The sequence below is a fragment of the Sander lucioperca genome, chromosome 19 (assembly GCF_008315115.2).
Source record: "Sander lucioperca isolate FBNREF2018 chromosome 19, SLUC_FBN_1.2, whole genome shotgun sequence".
Taxonomy (NCBI): Eukaryota; Metazoa; Chordata; class Actinopteri; order Perciformes; family Percidae; genus Sander; species Sander lucioperca.
The window spans coordinates 24715947-24729992 of record NC_050191.1 but is presented as its reverse complement, the minus strand read 5'-3'; the positions used below and the strand labels follow the sequence as shown (position 1 = coordinate 24729992).

Genomic DNA, 14046 nt, shown 5'->3' with positions numbered 1-14046 from the left:
CTCCCAACATTTTCAGCCCCTCCATACTTTCACCTACAGTTCTAAATAAAGAACCTACGGTTCTCTCACACTGTCTCTCACTCATTAGCAGGTATGGTGCTTAATGATCAAAGACAGGCTTTATAAGTGCTAAAGGAACATATGTGATGTATACAGATGGTAGTGTAGTGGATAGGGCACATACCTTTGGTGTGGGAGATCCTGGTTCAAATTCCACTGGGGTACATCAGTCAATGTGTCCCTGATCAAGATGTCATCTCACTTTTTCAACTATTCTCACTACTTCAACTTATTCTTACGGATTTAAGCTATTCAACCAGTTTAGCTTTAACAATTCAGCTATTCATGTTTTATTTTGGCTCTCTCTTTTTCCTCTCCTCTCTTTCTCTCCTCTCTTCTCTCCTTCTTTCTGTCCTCTCTTTTCTTTTGTTCAGCCCCATTCTTTTTACCTTATATATTTCACATCTCATATCAGTTAGATTGATGCTTTTTCGTTCTATGCAGTGTCTGATAATAATACAAAGTATTTCTTCTTTCAGCCGTTTTAGGTAATTCATTTCAACTTTCATCTTTGACAGTATTACAGTTCAGCTTCAAGCTTTTCTAACAATGTATTTTAGCTCTTCACTTGGGTAATGCAGTTTAGCTTCCAACTCTAACAATTTTCCTGATTTTTTAGCAGTGTAGTGCATTTGAGCTTTAAGATTTTTCGTACTATTTGTTTCATATTTCTGCATTTGTGAGTGATTATAAGTTAGAAAATATACTCAGACCTCACAATGTTCTAGGTCTTTTGTCATTATTCAACTTTTGAAACCAACGGTTCAGTTTAGCATAAGCTTTTAAATTTTTAATGAAATTCATATGTATTACAACGATTTCCACTTTTTCAACTATTGTCACTACTTCACCTTCTTCTTACTGATTTAAGCTATTCAACCAGTTTAGCGTTAGCAATTCAGCTATTCAGCATTCCCACGCATTTTCCACAGGAAATGCATTTTCTAGTTTTTCTTCTTATATCTTATTATTCCGTACGTCTTTTGGCTCTCCGTAACTTCTGCATACTTTCAGCTATTAAAACCATTCAACTTTTAAAATGTTCAGCTCTTTCAGCTAATGATGGGACTTCTTCAACTTTTTTTCTACTATTTATACTTTTTAAAATATTAAGCTTTTTATGACTTTTTTTTAACATTGAAGTCAATGAGAGCATGCTTCAAATCCTTCAAATCTTCTTCCGCTCCCAAAATGTTGAGCCCCTCTATACTTTCACCTACAAACGCCAAACAAACTTTAAAATGGTTATGAAAACTTCAGGTATTAGGTATTGGATTTTCAGTTTCAGTTTCATCTTTTAAAGTTTTTGTGAAAAAGCTGTTTAAGTTTAGTGATCATTTCAGAATTTATTACAGGTGGCAGTTTAACAGCAGGTGACACGGTCGTTATCTGATCAATGGATGTTTATAAATACCGTCACCATGACAGCACTTTCACAGACAGCATCAGCAGTCTTTCAGCCTTTCCAGGCAATTCATTGCAATGGATATGGCTGATAATAAGTATTTTTAGTCAATTCATTGAAACTTCCACTTTTGACAGTATTACAGTTTAGCTTCCAGCTTTTCTAAAATGTTTTTCAGCAGTGTAGTGCAAAGCATTTAATATTTTTTAAACAATTTTTTCCATATTTCTGCATTTTCAGTAAGTTTTCCATACTGATTCATGATTTCAGATAAAATAAAAATAAATTATTTTATACATTAGTGGTGTTATTCATCTTTTTAATGAAATTCAAACTCATTCCACCGATTTCCACTTTTTCAACTATTCTCACTACTTCAACTTCTTCTTACTGATTTAAGCTATTCAACCAGTTTAGGTTTAGCAATTCAGCTATTCAGCATTCCCACGCATTTTCCGCAGGAAATGCATTTTCTAGTTTAAATATGTTATTATTATGTGTTTCAGTGTGAAGGCATCAGTGAAACTGGTGATGCTGCTGATTAGCAGGGGACTGGTCCTGGAAGAACCATCACTGAATTGACAGATCGTGGCACTACTGTGTCCGGTGTCCCCCGAGGTGCTGCTTGGAGGGAGCAAACTAGATTTGTGTGTGTTAGTGATACAGTTCTTTAGTTCAGTAGACATTTGTTCTCTCCCTCTCCGTCCAATCTCTTTAATATTACCTCCTGTATAGGTGTTGGGGGCTCCTTCCTCTTTCTTGACCTTGTGGGACTCACCGATGAGGTTGGTGGTGGGAATGATGGTGCTGTAGACACACACAGTCCAGACGAGGGATTTAATACCTGAAATGGATATTTATTGCAGATCTCTGTAATTCTATTCTTCCTAGTCAAAAAGAAAATTTCAGATATCACAACAACAACATATGTTTATTCTATTCTATGCAATAGAATTCTAGAAAGAATTGCCGATATCCAATTGTTACTAATCATATTAGTTTTAAATATACAAAATGGAAAACAGACATCCACAAAACATTTATGGATATCTGCAATTGCATTGTTTCTAGTCATAATTGTAGATATCTGAAATTACATTTGTATTTATCGAAATGCATTTTAGATATTAAAAATAACATTATGGATATCTTGAATAGCAGTGTCGATCTGTGTGGTAGTTCCCTTAGCCGGGCAAGCAGCTTTCGTCCCCACCTTCCTTGCCTCCCGCAGCCAACAAAAATCCCCCAAGCACCCGGTTGTCTGGTGGATGTCCTCTAGAGGACAGACCATTTCTTCTGACAGATGCGTAGCTCAGTGTGCATCTGCCAGGCTAGAATAGTGACAGAGATCATGGCAAAGAAACGCAAAGGAGGTGCAGAGAAGCTGCGTGAGAAAAATAAACAGGCCCTTCAAGGCAGACACTGCCAAATGTTTCAAATTGACAGACATGTTTTCGGCCAACCAAGTCTCACGACGTTCGTGAAATGATCACGTTATTTAATCTATTGATTCGTGTACATGGACATGTTTATTTCATTTTTTTTCGTGATTGTCAGCACGTTTTTTAAACTAATGGGAAGCATCTTTTGTGATCACAGCACGACTATGTTAGCGAAATCCAGCTATCCAGAAATCCAGAAAATCTGCGTAGGGAGGTTGGTTGGGGTGGTGGATGGGTCAAACAACGCGGGACACGATCCCCGTGTGCCGTTTCATTTCCCTGTTCTTTTCCTAAACCCAACCTCCGTATAGATGCTTCCCATTACGTGCTGACCACCACAAAAAAACAACATAAAATCATGCATGGCATAATATACTGTATGATTGCATTAGTTTGGCTAAGTGTGTGGGTGTAGGCTAGGCTAGTTACTGTTGGGACCAGCAGTTGTGTTAAACCTGACTTTAACCAAAAGGCCTCAGAGCATCTGTCTCTGAAAGACAAAAGACCATGCGGTCTTTCAGACAAAGAGATTTTCGGCCTCCTCAGAAAAGAGGGTGAAGCCATTTTACGGCAACAACCAGCAAATCACACGTAGGTGTTACTGCACAAAATGGCCACAGGTCAGAGAACTCTGATCTCCCATTGGTTCCTGGGACCATAAAACAACATGGAGCCAGGTCAGGGGACCTGATCTATAAATAGCGGAGACCAGTGAAGGCCAAAAGAAGCACTTTTCTGGTGATGGCTAGGGTTACTGCGCAGCCACCAACTGAGAGAGGCGACGTAAATGTGCCGTGAGCAACGTGTCTGAAAGTTGTAAGTCTTCTGGTAGCTGTGCCAAGAGAAATCTCAATCATTCCCATTCTTGCAGAGACGGAGAGCGTAGGTATATGTAAGGAGATAACATAGACACAGGCTAATTATTGCTAACTAAAATGCTAGTTGACATTAGTAATTACACTTAAACAGCTAATGTGAGACGAAACTGCCTGCGCGCTTCTCCTGTACTATACGGTAATTCCTCTACTATGCAACAGTAAGTCGCGTGGTTATGACACAATCGTTAGCCTATTTTTACAAAAACGTCAGCTACGGAGCCATAATGTGAGATACAAGGTAATGGAGCCTTTGCGATTAATAATGTGCTATTGCTTGATTTATTAATCTGATCGGACAGGCGAGTCCAATCTATTTTCTGTGAATGCACTCTGATCACGGTGTAGTGTAGTGTTGATATGTTGTGTTGAATATTGCAGCTAGCTTGTTAGACTGTAATTGCTACCTGGTAACTGACTCCCCTTTCACTGAGTTTTAGTTATTGTACTGAGTGAGATAATCAAGTTTTCAAAGTGTCTTTCTTTCTCTAAGGGGCTTTCTTTCCTCTTTCACTAACCGCTCTCACACACACACACACACACACACACACATGTACGGACATACACACGCCCAAGTGAACAGCTGGCCAAAAGCTAGTCACGTGCGTTGAATAGCTACACAGCTAGCACATAGCGAAGTAGTTTAGTGTGTGTCTACAACTGCGCTCCTCGGAGCGTCTTTTTGTCAGCAACACGTTGGGTGGAGAGCTAACTAGCTAACTGGCTAGCTTAGCCACGTGGAGCTGAAACGTAGCCCACCACCGCCGTCTTGAGGCTAAATAGCTTTTGTGCAGCTAATACATAGCCTAGCTTCAATGAGCTAACAGCTAATCTGGGCGTGACCGAGCAACCCCCGGGTTTCGTCACCCCCCCTTGCTCTCTCTCTCTCTCACACACACACACACACACAGATCACATCACATGCTGGTTTGTTTTTGCTTTGTTTTGTTGTAGTTTAAAAAAGGGTATATTGGTTTTAATTGATCGAAGGATTATTGATTGGCCATTGATAATTTTGAAGTTAATAAATTCTACTATATTTTAAATAGCAGTTGTCTGTGATTGTTTTGTGTATCTTGTTGTAATAATTGCTGGTTGAACACAGGTCAGTGCTCGAATTCACCCTTTCCTTTGTTCCTTTAGAATATACCAGATAAATTAATCAAATTAATTCAGATCGGTATTTTAAAGGGAACACCACCTAAATGAGACTGTTTCACAGTTTGATTATTGGTCCCTGACTTCCAGGGTGGTGCCCCGTTTTGGTTGTTTGTCATATTGATGGAGTTATGAATACACATATTCATAACTTTATTAATATTGATAAAACATCTTTGATAATTGCCAATAATTGAATCTGTACCTTACGAATTCCCAACATTACCTAACCTACGAAAGCCATAACATCAGTGTTACAAAAGGTCGGAGCAGCTAACTAGCTGTTAGTTGTTAACTAACAACAATCAGTTGACCTTTAAGCTAGTTCTTTTATATCTTCCAGGCTAAGTAAAAGTTTTTTTTTAATATATGATGATGATCCGTTGTATTATTGTGAAAACATTATTTTGATAATCACAGTAAGAATCCCGTATTTATGTGTAGCAGATCTGAGTCGTGAAATGATATATATACTGTATATTGCATCAGAAACAAGAATAGGCTATAACATAAAGACCTTTTTAGGGATAATTTAGAATCATCATTCATCAACATACAGTGAATCAGCTTGCAGTAGCCTATTCTTGTTCTGTTCCTTATTTAATAGGTGCTCATGGACAGTATACAGAAATGAAATTGAGATATCTACACAGCTGTATTTGTTTATATTAATAAATGGCACTTTCTTGAAGTATTTAATGTGTCAACTCTCACTGATTCTTGCTCACTCATTACATGGCGTTAGTAGTTTTAAGGAGTAGGAGTTGGTATACATATTCAGGGGAGCGCAAGGACAGGTGGTATTTGTTATTATGTGGTGGGCCGGTCTGGGCCAAAATGCCAGGGCCGAATCTTGGTCACAGTCCGTCGCTGAAAGGATCCCTTCAGAGATAGACCTTTAAAACCTTTGAGACCTTTCTGTTTAACTAGAAACAGCTCTGAAGTCGCTAGCGCTAAACCCAACAGACTCCATTTAAAAAAGCAATACTTTTGTATAGAGCCAACATATTTTCACATGTAAATTGGTAAACTATGTGTTTATTTCAATCAAAACTAGAGTTGTGATGGTGGGAAAAGTGGAAAGACGACCCAAAACGACTTTTCATAGTTTTATTTTGTTTCTGTCGACTTTGAATGAAGTGTATTTTACGTATATCAACGACAAATATCAACCTACCCTTGTGGACATGCAACAACCATTAATGCAACAACATGCATATTGGAGTGCAACACAGATTCGATATTGTCTCATTCGAGGATCAAGTTAAAATAGTGTCTGCCCCAATCTTTGGGGAAATTCAGAATACACAGCTCATTACAGTAAACAAAAACGTGAACAGGATGACATCACAGTCAAAGCCACGATTTAAAGGAGACAGTTTTGCAACCACTCTACTTATTGTTTACTGTTTACATCTTACTTTATACGCTTCAGGCTGTTGCAGCTAGCTCAGGGGAGAAACTGGATGACACTAGGTGGTACAGCCTGAGACATGCACAATAAAAAAAATTGCCTTCTGCATTTTTGTTATGCTTTTCCCTCCAACCGTGATGTCTGAACCGAGGTATGAACCGAACCGTGACTTCAGTGTACCGTTCCACCCCTAATACAGATCATAAACAGCCCGAGGAAACAGTGGGTTACTCGCACTGTTTATTTTCACCACGCTGTGGATATTCATGGACCCCAGAGGATGAATACTAATGTATTTTCAAACAGCCTGACCTTTTCTCTGGCACCAGTTTCAGAACAAAGTTTTCTTTGGGCCTATGAGGACAATTTATAAAGGAGAGGGCTTTTGTTCTATAGAGTATTTCATTGATATCCTACTTTCAATACTCTGACTGATAAATTTCTCTTTTTCTTCTTTTGTGTCTATGAACAGGTCTGCCAGGGCAGCGTGCCACAGGGAGCACTATGGGTAATGTAGTCCAAAGGGTGAATGTGGTTCTTAGGGAGCGTGGAGACAGACTGACTCGTGCTGAGGACAAGACTGTGGAGCTGATGCACAAAACCCAGCAGTTTGCAGACACCGCTCACAAGGTGACATAAACATACAGCTGTTTTTACAACATACACCTTTTTAACAAGATAAATAACTGATTATATACGTGATAAAAATTATTAAGTTCAGATTTGAATATGTTTGTGATTTTTCAACGTACATATTTGATGTTGTTTTATTTCCCTGCAGCTGGCCCTGAAGTTTTCAAAGTAGAGTCAGTTGGAGGATGAATGGAATTCTTCAGGATGTCAAACATAAATCCTGTAACATGGACACTAACACTGTCTGATGCAGTATGCGCCCAGCAGATACAGCTAACTCCTCATGAATGTATATAACTGAGTGCAAGGGCGCCTGGATAGCTCAGTGTGGGCGCCCATATGTAGAGGTTTACTCCTCGACGCAGCGGGCTCAGGTTCGACCTGCAGCCCTTTTCTGCATGTCATTCCCCCTCTCTCTCCCCTTTCATTTCTTCAGCTGTCCTGTCAATAAAGGCCTAAAATGCCCAAAAAATAATCTTAAAAAAAAATAACTGAGTGCAACACAGAGAACTAAATACTCTGTCTTTGTATTTTTTGCTCTTGCTGTTGGATACACCTCTTTCCCAGAGTCTCAGGATCATCTGCAATGTGTTTAGTTTAAATGTTTTGCCTGTTGTCAAATGAATCTCCTGTCCATTATAAGAAAAAGAAAGCTGGACTTGTAGATTTAAGCTGCAGTTATTTAACATTGTATTTATTTGTATACTTAGTTTTAAACACCCCTGCCATGTTTTGAAGCCACTGCACACCTCCATAACATTACATTGTCTGAAAGGGTGAATGGTATATTTTCTGTAATGTATTTGTACATGGTTTGGACTTAATTAGATTTCATTGCACTTAATGTTTAATTTGACGTTATGCACCACTTGTTGCCATCATTCTGTTGTGTGTCACTAAGTGTGTGTGTGTGTGTGTGTGTGTGTGTGTGTGTGTGTGTGTTTCTTATGTGTCTGTGCAGAATACAGTGCAGTGTCACGTTCTCAAAATTGTGTTATCTATATTTATATCAATGTGTCCTGACCACCTTTACTGTGTCTTTTGGTCTGTGTATGTCATGTTTTTTAACTTAATGTTTGTCTGTTAGAGGTCTTGTCTTGAGAGAGGTGAGTGAAGGTGGATCAGGTGTTTTTTTTCTTTTAGGGAGTTTCATAGTGAGCAATGCGAATGAAGCTGGTCTGTGTAAAAGTCAGGGTGACAGAAGGTTAAAATGTTGACTTTAGTTGAAACACTTTACATTCTTTCAGTAATTTGGTGTAATACTGATTCAAACAGTGGGTGGAGATTTGTTCCTATAAGGATAATCCAATTTGGTTTAGATTGCATAGTCACAGACATAATGTCTGTAAGCAAATTAATAAAACACACTTGATCCATTTTACGTAACTATGTAACTTAACATAATACGTGAATCAAGGGAATTCATTTTAAGCAAGCTTTTCTTTTTTTTTATTTTGGCTACAGTCTAATGTGTGTGTGTGTGATGTAAATGTTTCTGATGTATTAACTAAGTCTCAATGTTTCCACCCCTGTCTTTGAACCGATTAAATAAGCCTGGACCTGTATGTTGAGCGCTGTGCTTTGTTTTGAAAAATCATCCAGAATATCAACTGTTTAGCTTTGATCCCAGATGGCACTCCTACAGCAACTAAGACCCACTTCAGCGACATAGCATTTCACGTGTTTTTGTATCAAAGTGACTGATGAGAGCAACCGTTTTTGAAATTGGTCCATTATTAAGCAAGACTGCTGCAGTTGGCGACGAAACAAGCTGAAATGTATCATTAATAGGCAAATGGCACCTTTAATTTCCGCACATTAAAAGTTCTTGTTTTGCAACTGGCATGTTTAGATTGACTGGAAAAAAAGTGTCTGAAAACATTATGGAAGGACCCTACTTTTTGTTACAGTAATACTTATTGTTTAACATGAAACGGCCCCAAATCACTCACCAGACCAATTCAATTCAATTTTATTAGCAGTAGCAAGGCACAGCAGGGCGTAGCTGTCAGAGTTGTCGGCTAGGACCCAGATGCAGAGATGTGAGGAGAGGCAGCAGTAGAAATAATAATTTCCTGTGAACACAAAGAGACTTACAAACAAGTAAGCTGAGCAAGTGAGTAAATCCAGAAAAACAGGAACACGGAAGGAGGCACGGAAAAACGCCAGGAACACAGAACCACAGCAATACACAGGACGGAACTCTCAACAAAGTCTGACGACGAATGAAACAAATGACAATCTACCAACAACAGACACAGAAAACACAGGGACTAAATACACAAGTAAACGATCCCTTGTTTACTTGTAGGGGCAGGTGACACAAGGGCTGGTGAACCTGAAAGACATCAGACAATCACAAGGCGGGAAAACCAAAAGACAGGAAGTAAAACGAGACAACGCAAGAAGAGACTTCAAAATAAAACAGGAAATGGGAAAAAACAACAGAAAACATGAAACCTACTAAACAAAGAAACTTGACACAGGGACTAGACGTGACAGTAGCAGGGCACTGCAGGGCGTAGCAGGGCACTGCAGGGCGTAGCAGGGCGTAGCAGGGCATAGCAGGGCATAGCAGGGCGCCGAGCAGGACCACGGTGACAGCTGCAACCATGATTTAGGTGCCACCCTAATCCAAGGAAAACTGCGGGGCAAGAAAACATAAGGGCTCCAGGGAATATGCTCCCCACACTGTAAACTGAATAAGTTACCAGAACTCAAAAAAATTGAGGCAATCGATTGCCTCAATTTTTTTTAAGTTAAGTTAAAAGTCAAAATTTTCCAGAACTTAAAAGGTTGGATGAATTGCTACTTGTACCTTTTGATAACAATAAAATTAAAGTGCTCATTTAGCTCAACTCAAATATTTGCAGTTATGACTTAAAGTTTCAAGTTTTCAAACCACAGCAATAAGTTCACAGAATTTTAAAAATATAAACACCATCTTATGTTAACCAAACTCATTGTTTATTAGTTTGTGTTGTCATTGTTTTAAGTAAACATTAGTCAAATATGTTGAGTTTGTTTACTTAAAAACGTGACTCAAAACTTAAAAATTACATTACATTAAGTTTAACTAACTTAATATATCTAAAAGTCATGAACGTCTGCTTTTGAATATAGACTGTATAATATTAATGGACAGAGCATGTGTGACGTCACCCATTGGTTTGTGGAGATCAGCAATCCGTCGTCGAGTTTGCGTTTATGGGCGCAGCCATCCTGGTTGCGGATGTGACGTTTTTAGACGAGAGGGAGGAGTGAGGGAGGAGCATGGATGTATTAAGAGAACTGGATACAGTGTTCGGCGGGAAGCCCTGTACGTTCCAATGAACTCTCATTGGAACGTATGCTTTGCTTTTATGCGCTTTTGAGCATAACGCTGGTTGGCTCACGATGGGCATGCGCACTAGCAACAATTTGTTTGCGTTGTCGTAGCAACCGGTAGCAACATGCGCGTTCATGAGCTTCTCTGTCGTGTCTCTTACTGGCGAACTCATGAACTCGCCATTTTCATTGTCTAAAATATTCACTAATGTTAAACATTGTTTTCGTTGTTCCCGATCGTTTACATGCTTAGCTAAATAAACAATAGATGTATTTAGCTAGACAGACTTCTTTCACCTTTCACAGCTAATGAACTGTATGGCGTAGAGTCTTGTGTGAGGTGTCATTGAACTCAGCAGAGAGTTGCTTCTTCATTGGTGATGTTTGGCCCGCCCCCTATGCTTAAGCCACACCCCCTTTCATAACATTTGAACCGTTTAAGGTAGGGTCTTGTGTGAGGTCTCATTGAACTCAGCAGAGAGTTGCTTCTTCATTGGTGATGTTTGGCCCGCCCCCTATGCTTAAGCCACACCCCCTTTCATAACATTTGAACGATTTAAGGTTGACCATTGTGTGAGATATCAGTGAACTCAGCAGAGAGTTGCTTCTTCATTGGTGATGGTTAGGCCCGCCCACTATGGCTAAGCCACGCCCCCTTTCATAACATTTGAACTTTTTAAGGTTGACCATTGTGTGAGGTATCAATGAACTCAGCAGAGAGTTCCTTCTTCATTGGTGATGTTTTGGCCCGCCCCCTATGCTTAAGCCATGCCCCCTTTCATAACATTTGAACCGATTAAGGTAGGGTCTTGTGTGATATGTCATTGAACTCAGCAGAGAGTTGCTTCTTCATTGGTGATGGTTTGGCGTGTCTGAGTGCCACGCAAATGCACGGTCGCAAGGAGCGGCGACCGCCGGTGACCCCGACGCGCGCAGAGGAGCGAGGGCCCGTCCATCGCTGCTTGCAGCTTTAATTATTAGGGCCCGAGCGCCGACAGCGGCGAAGGCCCTATTGAAACTGAAGGAATTATTATTATTATTATTATTATTATTATTTTCCCGGCAAATGAATTGGCTTTTTGAGGGGCTTAACATATTCAAAAACTCACCAAATTTGGCGGTCGCATCAATTCTGGTGAAAGTTTACGTATTTTAAGGGTTTCGGGAATAGGCGCGCAAAAATGGCAAGCTAGCGCCCCCTACAAAGTTAAATAAATTGAGCCCCTGCAGTGCGTTTAACGTAGACTCACGAAACTTGGTACACATATGTATCATGTCAAGACGCACACAAAACGTCATTGGAGCCATACCCTAAACCCAACAGGAAGTCCACCATTTTGAATTGAAAGTTCGAAATTAGTGCGATTTTGGCCATTTCCACATGTCGTACTTTAACATTATTATTATCTTTCATAGCTAATGAACTGTATGGCGTAGAGTCTTGTGTGAGGTGTCATTGAACTCAGCAGAGAGTTCCTTCTTCATTGGTGATCGTTTGGCCCGCCCCCTATGCTTAAGCCACGCCCCCTTTCATAACATTTGAACCGTTTAAGGTAGGGTCTTGTGTGAGGTGTCATTGAACTCAGCAGAGAGTTGCTTCTTCATTAGTGATGGTTTGGCCCGCCTCCTATGCTTAAGCCACGCCCCCTTTCATAGCATTTACACCGTTTAAGGTATACCCTTGTGTGAGGTATCATTGAACTCAGCAGAGAGTTCCTTCTTCATTGGTGATGGTTTGGCCCGCCCCCTATGTTCAAGCCACACCCCCTTTCATAAATGCTGACCCATCTAACGTAGATTCTTGTGTGAGGTATCATTGAACGCAGCAGGGAGTTCCCTTTTCATTGGTGACGATTTGCGGCTTTAATTATTATTATTATTATTTTCCTAAGTCTGGTGAAGTCTTTGGCCATTTCCACATGTCGTACTTTAACAAACTCCTCCTAGAGATTTCATCCAATCAACTTCAAATTCAGTCTGTGCCATCGTAAGACATTACCGATGAAAAGTTGTTAAAAGAAAAACTTTTCGTCATAGGGCGTGGCCATGGCGGGGCGGCCATTTTGTGCGTTTCGCGAAACAGGAAGTGGGTGTAACTCGAGTGTACATTGTCCGATTGGCTCGAAACTTTTCAGGATTCATAAGAGTCCAACCCTGAGGACAAATAAAGGCTGATATTTACTTAAAGTCATAGCGCCCCCTAGTGGCAACAGGAAGTAGGCCTAAAAGTCAAGGTGCTATACTTTAACGAACTCCTCCTAGAGATTTCATCCGATGTACTTCAAACTTGGTCTCTATCATCCCAACACCTTAAAGATGAAAAGTTATTAAAAGAAAAACTTTTCGTCTGACGGTGTGGGCGTGGCGTGGCGGCCATTTTGAGTGTTGAGCGATGAACAAATAAATTGTTTTAACTACATTGTCGTATCTGCCCGAAAATTCTCACAATTGACAAGGGTCCAGGCCTGAGGACACATACAGGCCATATTTGACTTTTGGTCATAGCGCCCCCCGCTGGCAACAGGAAATGTGCCTTATATGACAAACATCATCCGATTTACATGAAACTTAGAATGTGTGGTCTACATGTGATAATGAGCCGGCCCCTGAGAGTTGCTTCTTCATTGGTGATGGTTAGGCCCGCCCCCTATGGCTAAGCCACGCCCCCTTTCATAACATTTGAACGATTTAAGGTTGACCATTGTGTGAGGTATCAGTGAACTCAGCAGAGAGTTCCTTCTTCATTGGTGATGTTTTGGCCCGCCCCCTATGCTTAAGCCACGCCACCTTTCATAACATTTGAACCGATTAAGGTAGACCCTTGTGTGAGGTATCATTGAACTCAGCAGAGACTTCCTTTTTAATTGGTGATGGGTTGACCCAGCCCCTATAATTCAGCCACGCCCCTTTTTATAACTGGTGACCCATTTAAGGAAGAGTCTTGTTTGAGGTGTCATTGAACTCAGCAGAGAGTTGCTTCTTCATTGGTGATGGTTTGGCCCGCCTCCTATGTTCAAGCCACGCCCCCTTTCATAAATGCTGACCCATCTAAGGTAGAGTCTTGTGTGAGGTATCAATGAACTCAGCAGAGAGTTACTTCTTCATTGGTGATTGTTTGGCCCGCCCCCTATGTTCAAGCCACGCCCCCTTTCATAAATGCTGACCCATCTAAGGTAGAGTCTTGTGTGAGGTATCATTGAACGCAGCAGGGAGTTCCCTTTTCATTGGTGACGATTTGCGGTGTCTGCGTGCAAATGCACGGTCGCAAGGAGCGGCGACCGCCGGTAACCCCTACGCGCGCAGAGGAGCGAGGGCCCGTCCATCGCTGCTTGCAGCTTTAATTAGGGGTCCAAGCCCGAGTCTGTAAGAACGGGCAATAGCAAAGCTATGCCGTTCGTACAGCAGGGCTGTAGAACCCTATTGTTTTTCTACTGATTATTCATTATTATTATTAGGGGTCCAAGCCCGAGTCTGTAAGAACGGGCAATAGCAAAGCTATGCCGTTCATACAGCAGGGCTGTAGAACCCTATTGTTTTTCAAAGAATAAACGCGTTTGGCCCTATAACTCCCACACCGTACACCTCACATTTAAAAACCATATATCCACGCGTTCCCTGGATCGAACTGAATCACGTGATATAGGCCACGCCCATTTCCGCCTAGACTTTTATGCGTGAAAAATCGCAATTTATCAAAAACCTACTTTTTCGAACTCCTCCTAGACCGTGCGA

The 14046-nt window shown here is 40.7% G+C and overlaps 1 long non-coding RNA gene across 2 annotated transcripts; it reads left to right on the top strand.

Annotated features, from left to right (window-relative positions):
• Window positions 1–6769: 6769 nt before the first annotated feature.
• LOC116065942 lies at window positions 6770–8552 on the top strand. 2 transcript variants are annotated; one of them, XR_004108858.2, is made up of 3 exons: window positions 6770–6984; window positions 7136–7618; window positions 7763–8552. It is a non-coding gene; the product is annotated as an uncharacterized LOC116065942 (long non-coding RNA). The 2 variants fall into 2 exon arrangements; XR_004895959.1 differs by having other exon boundaries at window positions 7136–8552.
• The last annotated feature ends 5494 nt before the right edge of the window (window positions 8553–14046 follow it).